Source organism: Natator depressus, chromosome 9 (assembly GCF_965152275.1).
Source record: "Natator depressus isolate rNatDep1 chromosome 9, rNatDep2.hap1, whole genome shotgun sequence".
In the NCBI taxonomy this organism is placed as follows: domain Eukaryota; kingdom Metazoa; phylum Chordata; order Testudines; family Cheloniidae; genus Natator; species Natator depressus.
The window spans coordinates 17641416-17663468 of NC_134242.1; the positions used below are offsets into that span (position 1 = coordinate 17641416).

At 40.8% G+C, this 22053-nt stretch overlaps 1 protein-coding gene across 1 annotated transcript in view; it reads right to left on the reverse strand.

Moving 5' to 3' along the window:
• Positions 1 to 22053, reverse strand: part of LOC141993856 (uncharacterized) — a 281814-nt gene that overhangs the window by 230431 nt on the left and 29330 nt on the right. The window lies entirely within an intron of this gene.

The following is a 22053-nucleotide window of genomic DNA, read 5'->3' on the forward strand; positions in this document are numbered from 1 at the left end:
GATTATGTAAATTAAGCTTCACAAAAAAAGGGCAGACAGGTAGGATGGATTTCATTTGAAAAGAAAACTTGCAGATACAGATTAGTCACGTTTCAACAGTCCCCAGTTACCTGAGGCTCTATATGAACTGCAGATTGGTTACATTCTCCCCTAGGATCATCTATACACTGGGTTTTCTTCCCCTATGTACTCCAAAAATCTCATTTTTCTGAATATTTTGGAAGTCCCCTAAGGCACTACATAAAAACCCAAAAACAAAACAGGAAGGTACAGTATATTTTCCTGAAGAGCCAAATAGCGTATACCAAGCTGCTGAACTGTTTTCCATTCTAGGACCCAATCATACAGACTTTAGTCACTCCACTACCGCCAGTGATTTCACAACAGGATTAGGTATATGAGTTAGGGTTATAAAATCAGATCCACAAAGAATAGGTTAGCCTAACACATTTAAAAGGTTCATTTCTATTGAGGTGTTCATTAAATCATTCAAGGTGTGTAACCTATTAAGCATCAGACTAACCTTTTTAACATACAAAACAAAGTTTTGTGTAATAAATACCATGAAACCCACTGCAGAAATACCCTTTGCACAACGCTTATAGAAGGAAACAAAATAAGATAGTCAAGCAACTTTGTATTAACATCTAAAACTAATACTTAATGAATAATTAACATTTTTAGATATCAGAGGGGTAGCTGTATTAGTCTGTGTCCACAAAAACAACGAGGAGTCCGGTGGCACCTTAAAGACTAACCGATTTATTTGGGCGTAAGCTTTCATGGGTAAAACCACCCACTTCTTCAGATGCATCTGAAGAAGTGGGTTTTTTTACCCATGAAAGCTTACGCCCAAATAAATCGGTTAGTCTTTAAGGTGCCACCGGACTCCTCAATTTTTTTTTAACATTTTTAAAGTAATTTGGTTAATATTAACTGCAATTTACAAAATTATCCCTGTTACCAGTACTTTGTTTTAAAAATCTTTGAATATATTATACACACACACACACACACACGATTTTTATATATAGTCTGAAAAGATTGTGATCCCATCACATCTGACAAGCAAAGCAAAGCAGATCGCAGCACCTGAATGGGAGACCTATTAGTGGAGCTTTCCAATTTGAGATAGGGTGGAATCAATGCCCTATCACAGTAGCCATGAGCTGTAGATTTTACTCTACAACCCCTCCAATGTAATAAGCACTTGTAGTCATTTAAGAATTGGTGGAAATTTTGGTAATTAAATTCTGCCTGCCTAAAATTCCCTCTGAGGTGCCAGTTGTTCATGGTGTCTGTCACGCTGTCTGGGGTAGACCATAACTGTGAGTGCCAACATGAGGGCAGACTGTCAAAAAACAGGGCAGAAACCCCACGTTCGTATGTTCTATAATTAGATTTCACCAACCCAGTAACCAATGTGAACTCCTAAAGCACTACAACAGTCTTACCATGGAGTCACAATCAGACCCCTGGGGCATTCCAGTCTATTTTGCCACCGAGGCAAGCTGGACTATATGATAGATGGCCACTTTATGCCAAAAATCCCAATAAGATTCAGGTTACTCCCAGTCACTTACCCCAGATCAATTGTACTCAGATCTCAAACCAAAGACAATGCCTGTAGCCAATCCTGTAATAAAGTAACTAAAGATGTATTTAACTAATTAAAGAGTTATTTACAAGATTAAAACAGGAAACATATACACACACAAATGAGATAGTATCTTAGATTTAAAAAGGCAATATAAGCTTCTATAATGAGCAGATCTATACGTCCTTTAGGGCTGCCCCATGACAAGCCGCATGGGGATCTCTTGCTTATGTTTAGAAATCTTTGCCTCTCACAGTCCATACAGCATAAAGATCCCAGTTGCTCTCTATCAAGGGTTTTTATCCCCTTCACTCCAGAATCAAAGCTGCTGGGATGTGTTCATGCACAGGCCTCCCCTTTCTGGAGTGAGTTAGGAATGCCATTGACTAGATCTCTGTCCTTTGATGCTACACTCATTTGCCTTCACCGCACCATCTTATGTGCTGGATGAGCTCTTTACCTTAATCAGTGCTTCTTTTCCTGTTGGTGAGTTACACAATTGCAGATGTTTACAACGCAAGCACTCAATATACCATGGGGTACAGATATTATAAGTAGGATTAATATATGCACGATCCTACAAGCATTCCATAAAGTCTGAACATTGAACACATTCTTATAAACACTAATATCTCCTTTAACTACACTTCTAACCCACACATAAGCCAGACTGGTTTCCAGCTATTAAATTTGTCAGTATTCAGTGAGGCCCTGGGCATTTGGCACAAGCTGCCAGCACCACAGTGTCCTTCACTCCGTTTCCTAACCTGCCCTGTAGCATCACTATTCATTGCAGATATGAAGAGCTTCCACATTCCACCACGGAGGGGGCTGCATTTCATTGGTTGATTAATTGAATTTCTATTTGGTCTACCCTTTCATTTCTAGACATTTTTTTTAAAAAAAGTTTCAATGTAATTTAATTACCCAGATAAATAATCCAGCCAAAAGAAAACCCAAACAAGGTAACTAGTTTCTCATATACAGTAGCTCGTCAGTCTTTACACCTTTCAACTTTCTCTATTATCTGCTTGTCAAACTAAATGATAATGCCTAAGGGCTGGCAGGATAATGAATGATTGTCATGATAAATGGATTGCTGCCCTAAACTACCAGGAACATAAGGAGGAGGAGAGTGGCACACTGAGCTACTCTTAAAGCTTTTCAATTTTATTTTTCCACATGCTGCTGCAGCATTTTCTTTTGTTCTAAGTTTATTTTATTTCACATGATGAAGCAAAACTTTGGGGATCAGTGATGGGACACAGATGGAGCAAGAAGTAGATTGTGGCCAAATTCAACAGTGGTGTAAAGAGGCACCGCTCCAATGACATCAATGGGTTGGCACATGCTTATGCCAGAGGTGAATTGAGCCCTCCATTTGTAGACTTCAGTAACTGACATTTAACAGGCCCACTTCTACTTTGTTGAGCCCCTCCCAATTCTTCGTTGGTGCATTTCTCCTTTCTTCTAGTCTGCCATCCAATATACAGGTAATTTAAAATGGGTTTGTTACATGTAGAGGAAAAAGTTCAGTTAGTCAAATATAGAACCAAATTCCTACCTACACAGAGCTCCTAATGGGGGGAAAAACCGATTACAAATTTGAGGTGTGTTTTAAACGGGAGTTCAAATATGCATCCATGGGTAGAATTTAGCTTCCATATATATGTGCTAAGCAGGGGGTTTATAGGATTCCCATAAATGTGTCTCAATGTATCAAGATCTAAAAGTGATTCATTAAAGAACCGATCCTGGAAACCCTGATTGACACAAGTAGACCTTATTCAGTAACCCTGTTGGCTTTAGAAAGTCTACTCATTTGAGTAAGCATTACTCACATAAGTAAATGTTTTCAAGAATCTCTCTTGTCGGAGACAAAGGCTCAAAATGAGACACTGAAGAACACACATTATAGGAGACCATAATGCTGGGTTTATTTCTTCTACATCAATGACATTTTCTACATCCACGGGTTCATGATTGTGCATTCCTGCTGTATATATTTGATAAACCGTAAACGTGAGTCACACCCCATTTGTGTTGGCAGCAGGTAAATTTGTGCTCAAAATGAGAGACAGTTGAGACATAGGTCCCTAAATCTTCACTGAAACATGCTGATTATTTTTTCCATGCGTTGGACCCTTAGTTGGATATTAATAGTCATTCCAAAATTCGTGTGTAAAGGATGCAAAACAAATACCTACAATCACACTGGTGAGTATTGTCTCCTCTAACTCTGTCTGCTTTTCTAAGCTCTGATACAGTACTAGATTGCTGTGAAAGAACACAAATTCAAGTCAGCAACTCTGAAAATAAGAACCATACTCACAATGTTGGTAATAGTGAGAACAGCAACTGTCTGTAAATTATTGTTGAAACAAAAGCAATTCGATTTACAAAAAAGGAAGCTGACAGAAATAACTTCTCTATAAAAAGGATAGCAGATGCATTCCAGTTACTTCAGTACCTCAGAGCTGATAAACACTACCAGAATATTTCAAACTTCTTAAAAAGCAAAATGAGTCACTTTTATTCAAGGTACCCAAGAAATAAAGCTGGTATTTTCAACTTTGGCTGTAGCTAGGCAAGGTAATTGAAATATTTTCAGAGAAGCCTAAAACAATGTTGACATCATGGGATCAGAAGTTCTGGTCACATGGATGCCAGGGACTTGCTGTGTAGTCTTGAGCAAGTCACTTATCCTTTCCCTCTCTCCCTCATCTGTCAAACAGGGATAGTTTGTTTATTGGACTAACTTAAAATGATATAACCTCACCAATCTTCTCCCTCTCTCTAATATCCTGGAACTGACACAGCTACAACTACACTACATAAAACAGGGATAATAATACTTGCCTCACAGGATTGTCATGAGGAGTTGGCAATGTTTGTAAAGTGCAACATAGTGGGTATTATTTCCTAGCTTATCCATTTGCCTGCATGCTCACTACACAGCCAGTATTTAGCTTAGAGTGCTCAGAGCAGTGTTAAAGTCATTCATATATTCGCATACACACTACACTTTAATTTTCAGCAATTAGCTGGTTTCAGGTTTGTTTGTTTTTTAAATTGCCACTAAAAAAAACAAAAAAACACTCACTAAAATCTTGTCCTGTTGGAAAAACCAATGTCATACTGTACATCCGACATATCCTGAATGAGAGCCAAATAGGGAAGAAAAAAAAACAAAACAAAAAAAACAAAAAAACCTTTATCCTGCAGCATCCCTTGGGAAATCTTTGTTCTTTTTAATACTTGTTCAGTAGGCTCTCTCAGTGAATGACAAGGTTTTTAATCTCTAATGTGAGTGGCTTCGAAGGCTACTTGCATTATCCATTTTTCAGCAGCTGCTGCTGAAACCACAGGGTTGCAAAGTTATAATTAAGTCCAGCTGCCACTATTGTGAGTTCAGTCGTACTGAAGTGAGTAGTAATGTCTAGCGGTTGTTAGTGAGTCTCTCTCCATTTCTAGACAGACAAAGTAATTAACTTCTTTGCCCCTCTTAGATGAAATAAACATCAGAGCTGAAGAATGCTGTTAAATGACTGTAAAGTACTATTTATGCAAAGGAATTCTGAGAGACATTAACGCTTAGGAAACTAATTTTTAGGTAGAAGACATCTAGGTACTGGGATGGCTACTGGGGCATAGGACAAAGGCTGAAAGAAATTTCCATCAGCAAGAGGCAGGACATGTCATGCTCATACCACTGCCACATCCTTTATGACAGACTGGATTCTACATAGAGTGCTTCCGCAGACGTGCACAGGCTGAAATTGTGAACAAACAGCATCACTTGCCCCATAACCTCAGCTGTACAGAACACAATGCCATCCACAGCCTCAGAAACAACTCTGACATTATGTCAGCCCCTTTGATTAAAGGAGGTGCTGTAGTCATAATGAACAGTTCAGATTATGAACAGGAGGCTGCCAGGCAACTCTCCAACACCATATTCTACAGGCCACTATCCTCTAACCCCATTGAGGAGTACCAAAAGAAACTACACCATCTGCTCAAGAAACTCCCTGCTACAGCACGGGAACAAATCTACACGGACACACCCCCAGAGCCCCGACCAGGGGTATTCTATCCGCTACCCAAGATCCATAAACCTGGAAACCCTGGATGCCCCATCATCTCAGGCATCAGCACTCTTACAGCAGGATTATCTGGCTATTTGGACTCTCTCCTCAGACCCTATGCTACCAACACTCCCAGCTCTCTTCGAGACACCACCAACTTTCTGAGGAAACTACAATGCATTGGTGATCTTCCTGAAAACACCATCCTGGCCACTATGGATGTAGAAGCTCTTTATACCAATACTCCACATGATGGATTATAAGCTGTCAAGAACAGTATCCCTGATGAGGTCACGGCACACCTCGTGGCTGAGCTTTGTGACTTTTTCCTCACCTACAACTATTTCACATTTGGGGACAACTTATACCTTCAAGTCAGTGGCACTGCTATGGGTACCCGCATGGCCCCACAGTATACCAACATTTTTATGGCTGACTTAGAACAACGCTTTCTCAGCTCTCGTCCCCTAGTGCCCCTCCTCTACTTTCGCTACACTGATGACATCTTCATCATCTGGACCCATGGGAAGGAGGCCCTTGAAGAATTCCACCTGGATTTCAACAATTTCCACCCCACCATCAACCTCAGCCTGGACCAGTCCACACAAGAGATCCACTTCCTGGACACTACAGTGCAAATAAGTGATGATCAAACAACCACCACCCTATACCGGAAACCTACTGACAGCTACGCTTACCTACATGCCTCCAGCTTCCATCCAGGACACATCACACGATCCATTGTCTACAGCCAATCCTAAGCTGCAACCAAATTTGCTCCAATCCCTCAGACAGACACAAACACCTATTAAGAACGCTTAATAAAGATCTTAAACTACAATACCCAACTGGGGAAGTGAGAAAACAGTTTGACAGAGCGAGATGGGTACCCAGAAATAACCTACTACAGGACAGGCCCAACAAGGAAAATAACAGAACACTACTGGCCATCACGTGTAGCCCCCAGCTAAAACCTCTCCAGCACTTTATCAACGATCGACAACCTACCCTGGAACACGATCCCTCACTCTCCCAGACCTTGGGAGGCAGGCCAGTCCTCGCTTGCAGACAGCCCCCAAACCTGAAGCAAATACTCACCAGCATCTACACACCACACCACAGAAACACTAACCCAGGAACCAATCCCTGTAGCAAACCTCGTTGCCTACTCTGTCCCCATATCTACTCTAGCAACACCATCAGAGGACCCAACCACATCGGCCACACCATCATAGGCTCATTCACCTGCAAGTCTACTGATGTTATATATGCCATCTTGTGCCAGCAATGCCCCTCTGCCATGTACATTGGCCAACCTGGACAGCCCTATGTAAAAGAATAAATGGACACAAATCGGACATCAGGAATGGTAACATACAAAAGCAAGTAGGAGAACACTTCAATCTTCCTGGACATTCTATAACAGATTTGAAAGTAGCTATACTTGAACAGAAAAAACTTCAGAAACAGACTTCAAAGAGAAACAGCAGAACTAAAATTCATTTGCAAATTTAACACCATTCATTTGGGCTTGAATAGGGACTGGGAGTAGCTGGCGCATTACAAAAGCAGCTTTATCTCTCCTGGAATTGACACCTCCTCATCTATTATTGGGAGTGGACTACTGATCGAATTGGTCCTGTCAACACTGGTTCTCCTCTTGTGAGGTAACTTCCTTCTCTTCATGTGTCAGTATATTTATGCCTGCATCTGTAATTTTCACTCCATGCATCTGAAAAAGTGGGGTTTTTACTCACAAAAGCTTATGCTCAAATAAATCTGTTAGTCTTTACGGTGCCACCGGACTCCTTGTTATCCTTTATCCAGAGACCTGCTTTCCCAATCTTCCAAATAGAAAAACCAGAATGTGGTTACAACAAGATCTCAGCCCCAGGTCAAGGAAGTCAGCAAGAAGAAGTATGTGCTGGGGGGATACGGTCACAAGGATGCTTATGAGCGACCTGAAGATCATACCTGTGAGACCCACTGCCCAAGTGCTCCAATCAGACTTACAAATCTCATTTTAATCACTAGCTGCTTCCAGTGAAATAGCTCTGTTGTTTCTGTCCAACACTGTTCTATATCTACATTACAGAAACTAAAATTAGCATCCAAGTTTAAATCAGCATCATGAGAAATTAAATTTGGCCAGCTCAGTGATCACCACTTCTGCTAGGGACTCATCTATTGCTTTGAGGTCCGTCATTAGGGCTCATCTGTGAAAGCAATGAACAATATCATGGGTTAAGAGTTCTCGTTTCAAAAGGAACATGGATGTGCAAGTGAACAGTGGAGTTCTGCCAGGGAAAGTTTGTGGGAATGGGAAGTAGCATAGAAGATTAGGGTTTGGGTTTTGTAAAGCATTGTCTTTTTATCTGCATGTAGTCTTGTGTCATTTATTTTATTAATTCAAGGCATTTATGAAATATGGTGGTATAAAAATTTAATTAGCACTCATTTGCAATGACCTTCATAACTCACTTTTGACTCAACCACTCATTAATAATGAGACCATATCAAAGGCATGCTGATAAAACACAAGACATCATCATCATGTATTCTCTCTCATGCTTATTTTATTTTTAAAAAGAGCCTAGGCTATTAAAATACATTGACAATATGGGTCACTTCATAAAATGCTAAAAATGTGAACTAAAACCAAGACATTAATTGTACAAAAAACTACATATATTAGTCCCTCCTCTAGATTTCTCAGTATACCCTGTCTACACTAGGTTTGCTTTTGGATCATGATTGCTTTGGAGCAGGGACTGTCTCAGTGCTTTTATAGTGACAAGCACATTCTGGTACTAAATGCATTTTTATAAAGTTAAAAACACATATGGGTAAACCAAGGAAGAGAAATTAAGTGCCCTGTTCAAGGTCAGACACCAAGGTCATGGAATAGACACCAAGAATATCCAGCTCTGTTCACTTGCTCTACTTTTGCTAAGAGGGAAAATAAATTCAAGCATCTCTACTCAGCCTTCATCGTTTGCTACCACATTTTCTTAACCAGCAGCAAATGAATGCTAGAAGTTAGAAAGTAAGCTTATGTCTGTTACACCATTACTTTCATTTTTCACAGTCAGTACAAAGTAAATAGCCTTTTGTATCAAAGACAATAAGGGAGAATTTGTTCTCAAGTGGTTATTCTTGGGTTCATTTACTTTTGACACGTTGGTTTGCCATTTCATTATTCCCCTCTTTGTCAATCTGTACTCATGAATATTCCATCTAGATCACTGGTTCTCAATCTGTTTACCATTGTAGGTCGCATATGCAGCTCTCTGTATTATGTGGGCTGCATCCATACAATATATATATACTACAGACAGATCTCTTTTCCTCCATTGTTTGTTTTCCCTTTTGACTTCACATGACTCTGTTCTTTCTTACAGAGACAAGGTGGGTGAGGTAATCTCTTATTAGACCAACCTCTGTTGGCGAGAGAGACAAGCTTTCGGGCTACAGAGTTCTTCCCTGAGGTACATGTGGTATACCTCATCCAGTGCACTAAATGCCCCAACAACAAATATGTGGGTGAAACCAGACAGACAATCACAACATTCTCACATGAATTCACACAGGAAAAAGATAAAAGACAAAAAACACCCTATCGCCCGTGGGTGAACACTTTTCATAAAAGCAATCACTCTGTAGCTCATCTATCAGTCCTCAACCTCAAAGGAAATCTGCACAACACTTTCAAAAGACAAGCCTGGGAGCTTAAATTAATTACCCTGCTAAACACTAAAAATCCAGAAACACTGTATTTACGGCTTATTACAACAATCTGTAACCCACTAACCCCCTCTTTAACAGGCTACTCCACCTTGAATGGTCCCTTGCAATCATAGAATCATAGAATATCAGGGTTGGAAGGGACCTCAGGAGGTCATCTAGTCCAACCCCCTGCTCAAAGCAAGACCGATCCACAATTAAATCATCCCAGCCAGGGCTTTGTCAAGCCTGACCTTAAAAATATCTAAGGAAGGAGATTCCACCACCTCCCTAGGTAACACATTCCAGTGTTTCACTAGTGAATGTGAAAAAGTTAGTGAAAAAGTTTCTCCTAATATCCAACCTAAATCTCCCCCACTGCAACTTGAGACCATTACTCCTTGTTCTGTCATCTGCTACCACTGAGAACAGTCTAGAGCCATCCTCTTTGGAACCCCTTTCAGGTAGTTGAAAGCAGCTATCAAATCCCCCCTCATTCTTCTCTTCCGTAGACTAAACATCCCCAGTTCCCTCAGCCTCTCCTCATAAGTCATGTGTTCCAGTCCCCTAATCATTTTTGTTGCCCTCCGCTGGACTCTCTCCAATTTTTCCACATCCTTCTTGTAGCATGGGGCCCAAAACTGGACACAGTACTCCAGATGAGGCCTCACCAGTGTCCAATAGAGGGGAACAATCATGTCCCTCGATCTGCTGGCAATGCCCGTACATATACATCCCAAAATGCCATTGGCCTTCTTGGCAACAAGGGCACACTGTTGACTCATATCCAGCTTCTCATCCACTGTAACCCCTAGGTCCTTTTCTGCAGAACTGCTGCCTAGCCATTTGGTCCCTAGTCTGTAGCGGTGCATTGGATTCTTCCGTCCTAAGTGCAGGACTCTGCACTTGTCCTTGTTGAACCTCCTCAGATTTCTTTTGGCCCAATCCTCTAATTTGTCTAGGTCCCTCCAGCATATCTACCTCTCCTCCCAGTTTAGTGTCATCTGCAAACTTGCTGAGGGTGCAATCCACACCATCCTCCAGATCATTTATGAAGATATTGAACAAAACCGGCCCCAGGACCGACCCTTGCGGCACTCCACTTGATACCGGCTGCCAACTAGACATGGAGCCATTGATCACTACCCGTTGAGCCCGACAATCTAGCCAGCTTTCTATCCACCTTATAGTCCATTCATCCAGCCCATACTACTTTAACTTGCTGGCAAGAATACTGTGGGAGACCGTGTCAAAAGCTTTGCTAAAGTCAAGGAACAACACGTCCACTACTTTCCCTTCATCCACAGAGCCAGTTATCTCATCATAGAAGGCAATTAGATTAGTCAGGCATGACTTGCCGTTGGTGAATCCACGCTGACTGTTCCTGATCACTTTCCTCTCCTCTAAGTGCTTCAGAATTGATTCCTTGAAGACCTGCTCCATGATTTTTCCAGGGACTGAGGTGAGGCTAACTGGCCTGTAGTTCCCAGGATCCTCCTCCTTCCCTTTTTAAAAGATGGGCTCTACATTAGCCTTTTTCCAGTCATCTGGGATTTCCCCGGATCGCCATGAGTTTTCAAAAATAATGGCCAATGGCTCTGCAATTACATCCAACTCCTTTAGCACTCTCGGATGCAACACATCCAGACCCATGGACTTGTGCACGTCCAGCATTTCTAAATAGTCCCGAACCACTTCTTTCTCCACAGAGGGCTGGTCACCTCCTCCCCATGCTGTGCTGCCCAGTGCAGCAGTCTGGGAGCTGACCTTGTTCGTGAAGACAGAGGCAAAAAAACTATTGAGTACATTAGCTTTTTCCACATCCTCTGTCACTAGGTTGCCTCCCTCATTCAGTAAGGGGCCCACACTTTCCTTGACTTTCTTCTTGTTGCTAACATACCTGAATAAACCCTTCTTGTTACTCTTAACATCTCTTGCTAGCTGCAACCTCAGGTGTGATTTGGCCTTCCTGATTTCACTCCTGCATGCCCGAGCAATATTTTTATACTCATCCCTGTGTATAAAAATGTGCTTATTTATGCTAAACAATCTGTTCCACCTTGCACCTTTCCCAGACCTGAAGAAGAGTTTGTGTGGCTTGAAAACTTGTCTCCTTCTCACCAACAGAAGCTGGTCCAATAAAAGACATTACGTCACCCACCTTGTTTCTTTAATATCCTGGGACCCACACAGCTACAACTACACTGTTCTCTGTTCATATTCAGTTCAAACCAGTGATGGGAGGCCCACTGTGAAACACTGCAATGCTTAATTTACAGGACAGTTAGCTAGATGGACAAACACTCCAGGTCTGATGGAAAACCTGGCGACAGACTCACAGTACACGCAGGGAACTTCTTTCACACCACCTGTACATATATCTCACAACGCTTATAATGACTAGTGTGCTTACAGCTTTGATTTGATACCCTATGGCACACTATTTATGGATAAGTATCATGAAAACACTGTGTTAGTTGTAGTTAGTTTGTCAGGCCTGTTAGAAGTTGCTGGCAGTAGTGAACCCTTTGCCAATTGGCACCAATGGACCTCTGGGTCACAAGAGGCAACTCAGACCTCCTGTCATGCTTTGCTCTTTGGCACCTATTGTACATTAGTCTCCTGCATTACTTTTCAGACCTATGAACCTTTCTTTTTTTAAAAAAAAGAAGTCAGAAAATTTCCACCAAATGATACACTGATGAATAGAAAAAAGTCTTTTCCCCCCATTTTCCAGCCAGCCTCTATAACTCTATCCATCAAGTCCAACTTTTTCTTTTAGATATAGAAAGAGTTAATAGCTTACAGTTATCTCTAGTACTGGAGTATCAAAACACTTATGTCACCAGAGGCTTGCACAGGTCTCTAGAGAAAGAGACGATTTGGAGAGGGGCTTGCCAAAGGAGTTTACTACCTAGATTGGATGGATACAATAAAAACAACAGAAAGAATCAGCAGGCAAATGGGAGCAGAAAGACAACCATTCAGTGTTGGAAGTGGGATGGGTAAGGAGACACAAATAAGGGATTGAAAGGCACCCTGAGCAATTTTTTCACAGGAATGGATGATCTTCAACAGTTTCTTCAGTGAAGTGGGAACACAGCTGTTTTCCTCCAAAATCCAGCATTCATATTTTCTTCCTCTGTTTTCCCCTCTGAACAAATACAGTATTTGCTGCCTTTCCACTTTAGTAAGTCCAAGGTGTTGCTCAAATACAGGACCATGTTCCACAATCTTGTCTCAAATAAAGAGCAATACAATTCCCTTTCTAGGGGGCTTCCACACCACAGAGCTACTTTTAGGGTTTACTAGCCTTCCGTACCAGTAACTGAATTCCTGGGGGACCACTGATTGGTTTTCTTGGTCTTGTGATGCTCAACAACATACCCCAGAGACAACTGTCCACTCTGAAGTAGACAGTTGTAGGAGGCTAAGAATGAGCAGACTTGTGACAGCAAGATTCCACCTTGGCCATGACAACTGCAAGCTGACAGAGGCTGTTAATACACTGAGGATTACACTCTGAAGCATAAAGCCTGCATTCAGTGAAAGCTTACTGAAATACCACTGTACCATCAAGGATAGTATATTAAGGGTTCTTTGTAGAAATAAGAAAGATAGACTGAAATGACTAACATGGCATTAGTAGCAGTAGTAAGATGTTTTTAAGCAAATAAGAAAGGAAGCTTATATTAAGTTGTTTAGCTCTCTAATGACGTGCTTTTTTTTTTAAATTCCGTTGTGCAATTAGACCACATAACTTAGTTGGGTATAATAAAACGAGTATATATCCAACTTCTTGTTAGATGCAGTATGGCCTAGGCCAGTGGTTCCCAAACTTGTTCCCTGCTTGTACAGGGAAAGCCCCTGGCAGGCCGGTCCGGTTTGTTTGCCTGCCGCGCCCGCAGGTTCAGCCGATCATGGCTCCCAGTGGCCGCGGTTCGCTGGGAGTCGCAATTGGCCAAAGCTGCGGACGCAGCAGGTAAACAAACTGGCCCGGCCCGCCAGGGGCTTTCCCTGCACAAGCGGCAGAACAAGTTTGGGAACCACTGGCCTAGTGGATTGAAACTGGACTAGAAGCCATCAACTCCCAAGTTAGAATTCCAGCTCTGCCTTTGACTCTGTGCAAATCAGAGGTTGGGATTTTAAGAAATGCCTATGGGAGTTGAGTGCCTAGCTTTCATTGAACTCCATGGGAACTGAGCACCTCAAAGTCTTTTAAAAATTCCAGCCTTAGCTTGTATCTAGATTCTTATCTGGGTCCTATCATCATAATAGGACCTCAGCCTCTCTGCCTCAGGTTCTCCAACTGTAACAAGGAGAGAAATAAATGTTATTTACTTAATGCAGGATTTCTGAGGATGTTTGTGAAGCATTTTATAGGTGCAAAGTGTGTAATTTCACTTGATAATGACTAGAAGCTAAAATTCACCCACTGCCATGTGACAGCAGAATGTATAGGTCAGTTCAGCACCAATAAAGTACCTTCACTTCCCCATGTCCTTGATCCAATCAATCCCCTTATATAAGTTGAACTGATGTCAGTGGGAGTTTGATCTGCATAAGGAATATGGGATGGGGACCTTTGTCATCAGGGTATAGTACTTTCAGTGTGAGTAGCAGATCAGTACTACCCTTTCCAAGATTGTAAATGTGACTGGCTATGGGGGGAGGAGAAAGAATGCAGACATTTTTTATACCCTTCTATCAAGTCTCAGACAAGCTTCAAAAAATACCCATACACATCATGCACATTTTGCACACCAACCTCAATTTCATCCCACAAATGCAGACCTCCCTATCAAGTATTCTTAGCATGCTTCACACTCCCTGGCCAGCAATAATTTACATTCTTGCCCAATTCACAGTTTCACTTTGACCCTTCTAGAAGGTCATATGTAACACAGGCATCTTAACACTGCCATCTCACAGCAATTGCAGTTCAAACAGGAAATTATTTCTGATAAATGAAAGGTAAGCTAAGGTCACTAGGAGATGATAGAACAAAATGTATCATCTCTTCTATCAAAATAACCAGATTTTACTTGAGTAAAATAAAGGCACTTAAAGTGGCTAGAGAAAGTTCAGAACAGTTTCAGAATGGTAAGAAAGCCATTGTAAAGCCTTCAAAAGTTTAAACAATTCTAGACACAAGAAATATTTAGGGAATTCTTCAATTTCTCCATCTCTGGGTCTCAATTAAGAGCCAGTAACTGCCACAATTGACATGTGTAATGATCAATCTAATTTCATAAACAAGCTGTTTAAAACTGTTGACTAATATACACTGGCTAACATATATATCTCATGCTGATAAATGCTAGGAATATATATTGCAGATAGTATTAATATACATATTAAGCATTACAATAGCAGTTATATAGCCCAGACTGGCCTGTACCTTTGTTATAATCCTATACACTTATACTAAGTACCCATAATACCATGCATTAACTGAAGAAAGCCTTGGTGTGAGTAGATAGGAAAATCATATGTCCTGATGCTGACAATTATTTTCTCATGGCAACAGGTAAGGAGTTACCCACACAAACCTAGGAGGTGTCTTCATGCCCCTTAGAATCTGAAATACATGGGTTCAGAACAAGAGACAAAGGGGTACACCATAGTACCAAAAACAAACAAGGTAAAAAGCTGATTGATTAAAGCCAGTGCCAAGGAATGTATATAGTACTTTTTAGAGGTTAAAAAATAGGGTATAAAGTTTGAGATGAGAGCTTGAATACCAAGAGCCTTCCAGACATACTAATTTGAACATCATTATTGTGATGTTACTGTAATGAGCACTGTGGCTCATTACTGAGTTCCCTCTGCTTCCATGTGAGGATGTCCTTGAAGGAAAGGATTAAGCCACACATCATTCTATTAGAGGGCAGGGACTCAGGTCACCACATTGCTAACAGTGGCACTGTGTAGTAAACAGTGACCAGGTGGTATGGACAGCCTCAAGCTACAGAGAATCCAGGCAGGAGAAGCTGAAGAAGATGCCCAATGACTGTAATGAGAAAAGCCTCGGACAGGAGCAGTCCTTGAGACTCCGTAAGAGCTTTAAAGAAGTGGAAGCTGGGAAAGTATGACCAGCCCTTGAGTGCAGCTGGTTTAAGGAGTACATCAGTTGGTGAAACAGGTCCCTCCGCCCCCAATGAGGAGGGAAGTAGAGATTAACCCAGCAAGAGGCACAGGAAACAAGGTTATGGGAGAAGCAACCAGGGAATAACTGATAGGTTAATTAGGAAGTCTTGTCACCCACAAGAGTGGAACTCATAGAGAAGAATATAGGCCACCCACACAGCTAGGGAAGAAGGGAGATAATGCTGGGCCTTGTACATACCCTCAGATGATCACTGGATAATGCTTAGTAACTTGGAGATGGAAACCACTCAGTGCCAGAAAAGAGGAGTGGACAATCTTGACAGGACAATGCATGTACTAGGCTAGAGGAGCTCTGAACAAGGAGGATAGCCTTGAATCTTCCTATAGTTCCACACCCTATGGGCTAAATTAGGAATTCCTGTGCATTTTCTAGCAATTCATACTCTGAAGTTTCAGCCATGGCTGAAGTTGTGCGGAACTTGGGATCCCAAATCTGCAAAGAGAACACAAAGAACCCTGGCAGTGATTAGAACCTTCTCACATATCGACGAGGAGGCTTTTCCCCATTTTAAAAGATAAACTGCTCCCACAAACAAGTACATGAGCATTACTTCATTCTACAACTGGCAGTAGACCCAGGAAATCCACTGCTACAATTTCTGAAGATGGCCCTATCTGTAGCGTAGTGTAGGCACTTCAGGCATGACATTTGATATTTTAAAAAGGAACTCACAAGTGGTGCAAATTTGCACTACCATTTTATAAACAAACTCTTACTACACTATAATGCTCTTTAGTACTGAATAACAAAATTGCCTGTTGTCTCAGAGACAGGCATGAATGACACAAATTGTATCAAATAACTCTTTGTAGGAAGAAATATTTACTAAAGAAAAAAGAAGAAAAATATTTTGTTGCAAAGCTTCCCAGAGAGAGAGATTATTTAGGGTTGTAAGAAAATTGACCAGATTTCATATCCTTACAATCAAATGTTTTTAAACTAAACCTTAATTTAAGCAGATTCACTGTGTGAACTCTGCCCCCCACCCCCAATCAACTAGACTAGAAAGTACTAACCCATTTTCATTTGCTGTAGGATCTCTAGATAGATTGGATGAGAGCATTCTGCTATATATTTGATTTCTTAACAATATGTGACCAGTGTTATGAGACATGCAGGAACTATTCACCTAACTAATGGTTGCTCTACCTCAGAAGCATTCAGTTTAGCCACACATAACAATGGAAATAGATAAAAAGCTTTACTTTGCCCTTGTGTCCACATCCCAGTTCTAATACCCTCTTCAGTAACCATACTTAGCTCTATATAGCCTAGATCTCAAAGCACTTTAAAAAGCAAGAATCATTATCCCTATTTTACAGATGGGGAAACAGACAGAGAAGTGAAATGACTTGCTCAAGGTGATCTATCAGGCCAGTGACAGGGCCAAGAATATAACCCAGGTATCCTGACTAAAGTCCTCGAGAAACAGGTCACAGTGTCTCCAAAGTTTAAGGAATATTTCTCATTAGTGGAAATCTTCTATACCAGTAAACAGACAGTGTAAAATTTGTTAGACCCTTACCCAGCCTACAACCTCATGAGATGGTAATACTACATTCATACACACCAACTAGGGTGTATTAATACAGACATCACACCTGTCTTTTTAAGCGTTCTTAATCGGTGAGTGGATCAAGCTACAATACAGAGCTCCCTTCCCTGAAAATCCACCACAGTCAATCCTGCCCCCTTTGGCAAGACTTCTTCAGAAGTCTACCTTTTCAGAGAAGCTCAGTTTTCACAGCCCATCCCTATTTAGGGTCCCCTTGGCAATGTTGCCATTTTGTATCACTATAATATGCAATGGCTTTTAAATAATGTTTACTGTATTTTAAACAGTGTGCAAAGGCAGGCAGGGAAAGATTCTTTACAGAATCATTGACTATGACTTATGGTGCAGTGATGGAACCCTTAAGTGACTCTCAGAGCATAGCTACCCATCATTTCTGCATATTAGTTATAAAGTAAATGAAATCACCTCACTTTGCAGAATTTAGAGTGTTTTCAGTAGCTTCATCTCCTATTGCATAGTCTCAGTACAGAATTAAACAAGCTGAATGAAAAGAATTTACAAAGGTGTCCACTTCAGGTGACTAGCAGACCTTATGCAAGATTACCAGTAACAATTAGTGAATGACAATAAAACTTGCAGTGCAGAAGATTGCATTCATAGCATAGTGCTCTCATCATTTCTCTTTGTATGATAAAAAATGTCTCATCTCCTGCCCCCATTACACTTTGGAGAAAAAGGGACTTCAGCTTTCACACAATATTAAAAACATGCAGTTTGCAAGTTTTCATTGTAATAATAGACTTACATAAATTACAAGATAAATGGCAAGTGACAGTGAGAGAGACAGCTCAATCTGTTACTGAATCCTTGGAATGGTTATATGAAGAGCCTGGGCATTTCAGGCATAAATCTTTTTTTTTTTCTTTTAAGTTTTTACTGCTGCTAGTGTTAGTAAATTAGTAAAACTATCTAGTGAAACATACAATGTGCAGTTAACATATTTCTACTGACAATTCCACAAGCTTCTTGTTATGTGACTCATAACCATATGGCCTTAGCATAGAAATGGCCTCATGTTGCAGGCTGACAAAACAGTTTAACATCTCTAAAAGAGTCGTTAGACTTTATCATGCCAATTGCAAAGGATGATCTCCATGTTATAGATTGTTATGATACCCAGGGCTATCATAAGTCAACTCACTGACCTGTTACAAACCTTCTGTGGAACAGATTGATGCAGCACATATATAATAGCTTGATTTTCAAAGAGGCTGAGTGTCTCTAGTTCTCAATGAACTTAATGGAATTTGTGGATGCTCAGCAACTCTTGGGGCAAGGAGAACAAACAGGCAAGGTGGCTGGGTGTAGAGTAGAAAGTTTGGACAATGTATATTGCAAATTCATTCTACAGAGGAACCAAACTGAAGCCATCTCCCCGTTCTGTGATATTTCTTCCCTCTATGGACCACTGTCCCAGCTGGGGGGCACTAGCAGCTCTACTTAGATGGATGCTTAGACACACCTGCTACTATTCAATGCTAGGAGCCTACAGCAGACTGGCAAGAAGATGGGAAGAGCAAGATATGAACAAAGCTAATTAAATGTATGCTTTAAATTTCAGAAAAAAGAACAGGAGTACTTGTGGCACTTTAGAGGCTAACAAATTTATTAGAGCATAAGCTTTTGTGGGCTACAGCCCACTCCATCAGATGCATAGAATGGAACATACAGTAAGAAGATATTATATATCTACACACACAGCAGTTTCTCGCTGGAGTTTCTCTTTTGCATAGAGACTGTCCGGTTTGGCCAATGTACATGGCAGAGGGGCATTACTGGCACATGATGGCCTACGCAAAAGAATAAATGGACACAAATCTGACATCAGGAATCATAACATTCAAAAACCGGTAGAACGCTTCAACCTCTCTGGCCACTCAGTAAAAGACTTAAGGATGGCAATTCTGCAACAGAAAAGCTACAAAAACAGACTCCAATGAGAAACCTGCTGAGCTTGAATTAATATGCAAACTAGATACCATTAACTTGGGTTTGAATAGAGACTGGGAGTGGCTGGGTCATGACACATTAAATCTACTTCCCCATGTTAAGTATCCACACACCTTCTTGTCAACTGTCTAAATGGGCCATCTTGATTATCACTGCAAAAGTTTTTTTCTCCTGCTGATAATAGCTCATCTTAATTAATTAGCCTCTTACAGTTTGTACGGCAACTTCCACCTTCTCTGTATGTGTGTATATATATCTTCTTACCACAAAAGCTTATGCTCAAATACATTTGTTAGTCTCTAAGGTGCCACAAGTACTCCTTTTTGCAGATACAGACTACCGCCACGGCTGCTACTCTGAAACCTTAAATTTCAAAGTAGATTACCCCAATTTCTGCAGGAAGCTGGCTTGACTTGGAGAGTGACAGTGGTGACTGACATCGGTTGGAAAAATAGAAGCCAAAGTTGTTAATGTCGCAATATATCTAACTTCATTTTGCCTGTAAATATGGTACAAATCTCACAAGCACACTGATTGGGGACCCCTCCAGTGTTTAAGCAGGACTTGCACTCTAAATTACCTTGTTTCGATTGGTCAGATGAATTGACCTTAGGGTTCTTTTTGAATGGAGGTTTTTCCTCTCGGATTTAATTTATAAATCTACTCCTGCCAGAGGGCAGACAGCAGCTACTGTATAACACTTGAAATGACTACCAAAATTCCACTCAAACTCTCACAAATCAGTAGAAAGTAAACCACCACTACAAAGCTCCACCTAACCATGAAGAGTTGAAAATGCAGGATAACTTGCACTGTTTTTACAATGTCTCCAGTTATCACTCCAGTCCGCTCCCTGTGAGCTAATGAATGCACAATCTCATTTTAGTCCCAGGATCTGACCTCCTCTCTCTCCACACATTGTACGTATCAGTGGTCCACTGGTATCATCGTGCTACTGCTGCAGATTTACACCAGTGTCATTTAGGCCATGTCTACATGAAGGAAATTTGCACCAGTGTAGCTACCTCAACATAGTTCAAAAGCCACAGTGAGCATAAGTTCTGCTTTGAGTCAGTGTAGCACACATATATTTGTGATTTCCATAAGTGTAAATACATAAATCATAGAAACACTCATACAAATATCCTTAATGTAGACCGGGCCTGAGATCACAGTTTGGCCCACAATATTCTGAAGCTTTGCTACCAGCTGAAGTTCCATTTGTTTTATTTATTGAAGTGCTCCATTTTTTCTATGTTTACACATTAAAAATGTCATCTGTGACCAGATTCAGGAATAGGGCTTTGTGAAATAAACACTTGCTGTTCCTTCATTGGCTGAATGTTTGCATTTCTCCATCAGGTGATGTAGCCTGCTGTAACCCAGATTACCTCATTACCTTCACTCAGGAGTAGCTGCTACTCCTCACTTGGAGTGAAGCCACACCAGTGCAGTGTTCCCATAAAAGGTCAAATCACAGAGAGCACCATATGAGCCCAAGTGGAGGTCAGAGTCTGATAGCTTATAGAATAAGAATGACACAAACCATACACTGAATTTGGAATTCAGCTTTTGAGCATATTGCTTTTAAATTAAGGCCTCTAATCAAGATGGAGTATGACAGAGACATTAACATTCTCCCTCACTTACAACCATGAAGCATTAGATGTAAATGAGGGGAGAATATAGTTGAATGAGAATAACTGTACCCTGATGGTCCAAAACATTATAGCAATAATGTCACATTGCAAGTGTTTGGACCATCATTTAGAATGCCTTTTTAAATAAAAGCTTTGGTGACAGGGTAGGTCATATCTCTGAACAGTAAAGAGAGAAACTGATAGAGTAGGTTCTTTTATGCATGCACAGAGATCATAAAGTGAGATTAGTCTAGCTTCTGCGTGGCTTCCACTCAGGTAGTTCAGATTTGTATCAGTGTATCAAGGTGAAGAATTTGGCTCAGCATTTGCAACCTAACAAAATCTGTCAGTGTAAAAGTGCCATCAAATCTCATTACCCTTCACATGGCTAGAAAGAGAAAATTTGAAGATCTAAAATTTCAAATAAAGCTTTATTTGCACAGACCACAATGTGAGTAAGTCCTTAAGGATTGAAATATAGTGGAAATCATTGTTTTTCCCTCATTTATACAACTCTGTCTGACGAGACAGACTGTTCTGAAAGGCTGACTTAAAAAAACAAAATACCTATTAGACTGGAGCAGTTAGTGCCAATATTTATAGTTTGCATACATATCTGCAATACATACTTTTGCATAGTGCACACTAGAGCAGAACCTGACCAATTCCTGATAGACCAGCTGCACATTACCAAATATTGTGAAGGAGCTAGTAAGAGGGAAAATACCACAATACAAGGGGTCAGTGATACCACAGTCACAAAAGGTACTCCGTGTCTTTAATACTGAACTGCAGATATCAAAATAATTTCACAGAACACTAGGAAGTGTTCTGCAGCATATTTTGTAAAGCCAGTCTTCCTAATATGAGACATATCACTACAGCAGCCCATCATTAAATATCTGTGGCCCAGAACCTACATTCCTTGCATTCACCAAACTCCTGTCGACTCCCTTGAGAGTTTTGGGTGCCCACTATTTGTGAGGGTAAGGCCATAGCTGAAAGATGGAGTGAGAATGCCAGGCTGCTTCTGAAAGTAATCCAATTTAGCAAGTGAGCAGTAGACAGAGGTTCTACCGTATTCTTAGCACTGAGGTTTTCATTAGTATTACATTGTGCAGAATCACAGCCTCACAAATTGGGCCAGTTGTGGTTTTTTGTTTGTTTGTTTATTTTATTAAATAAACTTAACAAAAAGGAAGCAAGTGCTGAGAATAGGTGGAGCCGCTGCATAGCCATTTAAAAAGCAGCAGAAGTAACCTCAAGTTAGAATTCATATCAACAAAATATTAGTTGAGCACGTTTTA